The sequence below is a fragment of the Canis lupus genome, chromosome 8 (genome assembly GCF_003254725.2).
Source record: "Canis lupus dingo isolate Sandy chromosome 8, ASM325472v2, whole genome shotgun sequence".
In the NCBI taxonomy this organism is placed as follows: Eukaryota; Metazoa; Chordata; class Mammalia; order Carnivora; family Canidae; genus Canis; species Canis lupus.
The window spans coordinates 58665342-58672548 of record NC_064250.1 but is presented as its reverse complement, the minus strand read 5'-3'; the positions used below and the strand labels follow the sequence as shown (position 1 = coordinate 58672548).

General features: G+C 39.0%; 1 long non-coding RNA gene across 1 annotated transcript; it reads left to right on the top strand.

Annotated features, from left to right (window-relative positions):
• Nucleotides 1-262: 262 nt before the first annotated feature.
• On the top strand, nucleotides 263-3674 carry LOC118355569 (uncharacterized). The gene is made up of 3 exons (XR_004818287.2): nucleotides 263-591; nucleotides 1353-1474; nucleotides 3331-3674. It is a non-coding gene; the product is annotated as an uncharacterized LOC118355569 (long non-coding RNA).
• Nucleotides 3675-7207: the final 3533 nt, after the last annotated feature.

The window sequence follows — 7207 nt, the reverse complement described above, 5'->3', positions numbered from 1 at the left end:
AATGCAAAAATCCACAAGAGGTTAGGAAGGAACAGACACAGTACAGAGGGATGGGCTGAGGAACTTTGTGGATACAGGTCTCCGTCACTGCCAGTGCAGGAAGTCACGTGGAGGATTTAAGGGGAAACTAAGACATTAAAAAAAAAAAAAAATGACCACAGTTACCGAAACAGTAGAATAACCAGGAAAGTACTCTCATGTGCTCAGTGAGTGAAATAGGAGAGGTGATATCAGAGTCCTTGTGCTTTCCCCAAAGAGGCCATCAGAACAGCTCAGGCTGGCTGGCCAGGATGCTGGGGCCTGGGTATTCGGAACTGACTGCACATGGAGGCTCACCTCCGACCTCTGTTCTGTGAATCTGGTGTCCCAAGGAGGGAGACCTTCTCAATGATTGCTCTCAAATTCACGGGAACTGAACGGAAAGAAATTTTTCTTGGCATTCTCTAATAGTTTCGCACTTTCTGGCAGATTTTTTCCACCAGCAGAACAGAGAGTGAAAAGACCAACGGAAGTCTCACACACGTTTTGATTCACAGATGCCCTCCTTGTACATGACCTCAGAGAAAACAGTATCCAGCCCAGGAGCTGCAGGTAGGGGGATACATTTCAGTTAACGTCTTTTCCCTGGGAAAGAGGAAGTTTTATATCTAGCCTCAAACCTGTGTGTGTGTGTGTGTGTGTGTCAAGTGTGTGTGTCCTCTAAAATGGTTTATTGAATATTTTCTGATTGCAAAACAAATGCAAAACAAATATTTGTTGATCACATATGTTGCAGGAGGGCATTTCAGAGCAGAAGTGATAATAGCTGCTGCACAAACATATACACAAATACAGTGTGACAAGTTTTTTGGGTTTTTTTTTTTTCCTTCTCTAGCTTTAAAGACTGTGTTAGGCATCCAAACACAGGGCAGCTCTGTCTTTCCCTCTTCCCATGAGAACCTCGAGGGCTAAATAAAAATCTTGCTCCAAGAATTAAGGTACCTTGGGCCAAATAGCCTCATGATAGAGTGGCTTGCTGCAATGAAAGTTAAAGCCCATAGGCATTAGGATAACAATTTGCAGAAATGCAAGGGCTAAATCTTGGTCAGAACTGAGGTGTTCTGGCCCGGGTAGCAAGAGCAGAACCCATGCCCTGGAGCACTCATGCTGATGCTCTGTGACGGATGCTACCAATTACCTCAGATAATTCCTGGCATCTTTGGTAGGGGAATCAGTGGTGCTTTTTATTTCCCAGTCTGTTTTAGACCACTTCCTATACAAAGACCACAAATGGGATAATTGTGGAAATAGATACTCTTTTAGAGCTGGAAGGGATTCTAGAAATAATATGAGCCTTGGCCTTCACTTTGCAGATGGGTAACTGAAGTCCAGAAAGGAGCAGTGCTCCACCCCATGTCCCAGAGCAGGCTTATGGCCAAGCCAGACTCAAAGCCAATGTGTGTGCTGACTCCCGCTCCAGGCCTGTTTCTATCGGGTATGTCTCCTGTGACCAGCAGTGGCTCCTAGTCACCGAAGGAGACAAAATCCAAATTCTAGGATATGGCTCTTTGAGATCTGCCGAACCCTGTCTGCTTCTCTAGCTTTATTTTCCCTTGTTCTCTCTTCCCCTCATTGCTACCTTCTTTTACTAGGTACTTTTAACTCCAGCCACTTCCAACTTCCCACAGTTCCCTTAATATGCCAGGAAATTTTGTGCTTTGAGTGACTTGCTACTCCTGCCTCTACACAGGCTGACTCTTCTCTGTTCAGCCTGCGGTACTCAAACGACACCTGACCTTCTCCACGAAGGCCTCCCTACTTCCTGCTTCACGGTAGGTTACCTCCTCACAGCATTCTCCACACACACCTCAAAGAATTTTTCAAGAGCAGCAGTTGGAATGGTTTTAAAAAATTGTTAGTCTCCCTCTTTAAAGATCAGGATCTTGACTTACTTGATTTTGTATTCTCTTCCCGAGCCTTCCCTCCCCCAGCATTCGGCACAGGACCTGATGCAGGGAACATTCTCAGTAAATGCTAAAGGAAGGGCTGGATGAGTAAACCAACTGGACTCTAAATTGGCAAGAAAGAGTCACATTGATGGCCAGTCCTCTAACCCATAACCCATAACGATCACAAAGGTAGTTCTTATGAAAAACAGAGACTGAATATGAAAATTCCCAGCTAAGGTGACCAGATCTTTGTGGTTAGTAGCAGAGACTTTAGAGCCAGATTTCCTTAGACTTTAAAGCCAGTTAAAAGTCCAGTTCTACTACTGACTAGCTAGTGTCTAATAGTTACTTATCTTTATTGTCAATTTACAATAATAATAGTATTAAACTCTTAGGAATTTTATAAAGATTAAATGAGTGGGGGACCTGGATGGCTCAGTTGGTTAAACATCTGTCTGCCCTTGGATCAAGTCATGATCTCAGAGTCCTGGGATCGAGCCCCGACCCATCGGGCTCCCTGCTCAGTGTAAAGCCTGCTTCTCCATCTCCCTCTGCCTCTCCCCCTGCTTGTGCTCTCTCTCTCTGTCAAATGAATAAATAAAATCTTTTTTTTTTAAAGTTTAAATGAATGGAAATATATCTGTATATACATTCACTTAGCACAGACCTTTGTCAAGTGCTACATAAAAAATGAGAAAGTGAACTCTTCTTCTTTTCCTCTTCCCCCTTTTATTTCTTAATAAAATAACAGTTAATACCAATTTTAAGAAATGGCAGTGTTTGTGGGAGGAGGGAGAAGCCAAGGAAATACAAGACAGAATAATCAAGGGAAAAATACAACAAATAGAGTCAATTAAGAAGTATGTTAGTGATTAAGAGTACATATTCTAAATGATACAGAATTTATTGTCTACAATGTGGTGGTTAACAGACTAAACCTTTCACATACATTATCCAATCCTTGGTAGGACTCTGAAAAATAGACATTACTATCCTCATTTCACAAATCACATAATAGGTTCAGAAAAGAAATTTGTCCAAAGTTGCACAGCTGGTAAAATTCAGAGTTGAGACTTATTATGTGATCAGTAGTTTAAGATGTCAGACCCCCAAGCTCAAAGCTATGTCCACCCACTATCCATACCTGTATGACCATAGGCAATTTGCTTAGCATTTTGATCTCTATTTCCTCATCTGTAAAATGAAATGTATCATGAGTTGCTAGGGGATTAGATGAATTAATACCAAAAGTGGTAAAGTAAAGTGGTCAGACTATTGCTCTGCATTTATGATTACTCCTGCTACAGCAGAGTAACTGGTCAAACTTTTTTTTTTTTTTTTTTTTTATAAAGTTACACAGAGTTTCTGAGGAGTCACCTTTCTGTATTTCTCCCATCTATAGGAGTGGACAATTATCTGAAACTCTTAATAATAAAAAGAAAAACAAAGAAGAAAGGAAACTGATTCTCCCTCCCTAGATTTACAGCATTAGTCAAAAACATCCCTCCTCAAAAATCTGCTCAGCCATTAGAAACGACAAATACCCACCATTTGCTTCGACATGGATGGAACTGGACGGTATTATGCTGAGTGAAATAAGTCAATCGGAGAAGGACAAACATTATATGGTCTCATTCATTTGGGGAATATAAAAAATAGTGAAAGGGAATAAAGGGGAAGGGAGAAAAAATGAGTGGGAAATATCAGAAAGGGAGACAGAACATGAAAGACTCCTAACTCTGGGAAACGAACTAGGGGTGGTGGAAGGGGAGGAGGGCGGGGGTTGGGGGTGACTGGGTGACAGGCACTGAGGGGGGCACTTGACGGGATGAGCACTGGGTGTTATTCTATATGTTGGCAAATTGAAAACCAATAAAAAATAAATTTATATAAAAAAATCTGCTTCAATGGAATTAGCTAAATTTCTGTTTGCCTTGATGATTCCCAGCTCTAACATTAAATGGAAATGCATGTTTGAGGACACACAATTACTTGATGCTCAAGGAAAAGTCTTTCTTGTGTAAATGGGACTCTAGTTCTCTTTGATGGATAGGAGAAGGTATTTGAGACGAGTAAGTAAAGGCAATTTGTCCTTAAGACTATGTCCAATTAATTTGCTAGATAGGTTACATAACTGCATGAAGAAAGACAACTGCTGCATCCAGAGAAGAGACCCTTTAGTCATCTACTAGATAACTAGCAATCAACAACGACCAATGTTTAAGCCAAGTGTTCATATGCACATAGAACAGCAACTGTTGATAATGACTTTGAAGAGGGGTCAGTTCATCTGGCTCCATAGATCAATAGGGTCAGGATAGAGCACAGAACACCATACCAATATTCATATAATTGTCTCCATGGTATGCATACAATTCAACCAAAGCAGAGGAAGGGCTTCCAGGACAAATAATTTCTTCCCTACCACCCACTTCACTGGATTTGGTCCATCATATATGCAGAGCTCTAAAACACTCTATAAAGGATGACATAATTGTTTTTAATTAGTGCTTATTAAAAGCTTCTGCTGGGAACAACTTGCACAACACAATAAATAACTATAGCATTGAATTATAACCCAAAGAATTAAATATCCATGAATTCATACTATAAATTAATAACTGAAGAAATAAATGAAGGAGAACAACAACTCTTTCTCACAGAAGAATTTCAATGAATAACTACAGTAAGTTTGAAGAAATTAGAAAAACACTATTAGAATGCCATAGTAATAATCTCCACAGCCAAGACTTACCAATGGCCACTGAAATGAGTAAGCAAAAGCTTAAGTAGAAAAAGGAATATTTGCACGGTCACCAAGTATTTCCTCCAAAATGTTTAGTAACTACAAGGGAAAATTAATTTACAATGGAGAATTCCAGCAGACTCCATCTTCACCAAGTAATTAAGATTGGCAGCATTGCAACTACAATCAACATTGTTAATTCCTTGTTATAATGCACTGAGAAAGGCACATCACTTCTGTGGTATCCTTTCAACAGGGTATTACCTCAGAGCACCTGGGCAGCTCAGGCATTAAGTGTTCGGGTCTCGGTTCCTGCTCAGGTCATGATCTCATGGGTCACGACCTTATGCATAGTGAGACCAAGCCCCATGTCAGGATCCATACTCAGTGGGGAGTCTACTTGAGATTTTCTTCCTCTGCTCCTCCCCTACTCTCTTTTTCTTTTTCTCTTTCTTTCTATCTCGCTAATAAATAAATATGTCTTTTAACAAAATAAAGTATAACCTCAACCAAATAATGAGAAAACATCAGATGAGCCCAAATCGAGGGACATTCCACAAAATAACTTGATCACGGTTCTTCAAAAGTGTCAAGGTCATAAAAGACAAGGAAAGACTGAGGATTTGTCACAGGTTACAAGGGATGTAACAAGTCACTATGGTGTGGGTCTTGGATTGGATCCTGAAACAAAAAGCAGAATATGAGTGGAAACACTGGTGGAACCCTAATTGCTTTAGTTGCCCTAACTGCCCTAATTGTGCTTTAGTTGACAGCATTGTCCTAAGTTAATTTCTTAGCTTGGATAAAAATTCTATGGTTTTGTAAAATATTAACATAAGGAAAGTGAATGTCAAGCACATGAAATTCTCTGTACTATTTTTGAAACTCTCCTGTAAGTCTAACGTGATCTAAAAAATTAACTATTAAAATAAAGGATTGCTGAGAAGGACCACTTTCTATGTTATGTATGTAATGTTCTTTTTTCCCTAATTTTGGACTGAATATCAGAGAACTCCTAGTCTAAATTCTGTGCAATTGTCACTGGAAGGATAATGTCTTGCCTTTCAAACTTCTAATCATTGAAATAAAGGAGTCATGATGATACCAGGAACCAAGTAGGTCATGTTCTCTGCTGTTCTATCTTAGCAAAGATTCTTTTTTTATATGGGACAAAGTGTGTTTTAGCCAACCAGTTTCTATGAAGAAAAGTCACTGACATAAAATATGAGAACCATAGATAAAAAGGAATTGGGTAAAAAACAGCTAAATATTAAAAGTAGGGCTCAGGCTAAAAACAGAGAAAAGGATTTATGGGTTGCTAGGGGTTGTATCTATTAAAGAGGTCCCTAAGAGTCTATGTGAGAGTTTGATTTAGCATTTCCCAGAGAATGTTTAATGGGGCATTAATCTTATCAGATGTCTGGAAAACAGGGTTCCATTAAAAATGAGATTGGGAAACCCCCACAGATTCCCTATCTTCTCTTGAAGGTGAGAAGCCATATTGGTGAGTGCGAGCTATGGGAAATCTTGGTGCTAGGATACAAAAAGAAGCACAAAACTAACTTTGCTTAAGGTGCTAAACCCTAAACATTTGAAAGAAGAAATCATTCATATGCTCTGTATTAACATTCTAATGTTAATGAACTACAGAGGGAATGGTAGGCAGCAAAAGGAGGTTTTATGTCTGAGAGCATTAATACACTGTTGAGAAATCTAACTTCTTTCTTTCTTCTTTCTTTCTTTCTTTCTTTCTTTCTTTCTTTCTTTCTTTCTTTCTTTCTTTCTTTTTCTTTCTTTCTTTCTTTCTTTCTTTCTTTCTTTCTTTCTTTCTTCTTTCTTTTTTCTTTCTTTTTTCAAGTAAGTAGTAGGAATTGCAATCCCCTTAGCATTCTGGAGCAACCATATGGAACAAAATTACTACAGGGGTGCCTAAGTGGCTCAGTTCATTAAATGTCAGACTTGACTGCAGCTCAGGTCATGATCTCAGGGTCATGAGAACCAGCCATTCGTACAGCTTCATACCCAGTGTGGAGTCTGCTTAAGATTCTCTCCCTCCCTCTGCGCCTCCCAACCCCTCTTCCCTCTCTAAATAAATATTAAAAAATAATACTGTGATTTTGTACCTAGGAATATTTTATTAGGCTATCTCACCTGAAACTAACACTTCTCCCAATGTTCTGTATTAAATTGCACCCATTTTCAGCATTCTGAATGCTGCCATTACTGCTACTTTATTTCACTTTACTCTTCTGTATTCGAAATAACACCCACAATACACATACTTAATATATTTGATATATAGAGAGTGACCTAAATATGAACTACTATTCTACACACATGTACGGGTACATTGCTCAAGGTTAAAAGCAGGGTATTTGGGCTGAAATAAAATTAGTGTGCATCTAAGCTGAGTATAGGGAAATTTTATTTCCTTTATTTCTAATCATTTTCACATGGTGGAAATATTACTACGTATGATCCTAATGAAAATCTAGTTTTCTGGCATTTTAGAGGTTATTTTAAACTTTTCTTA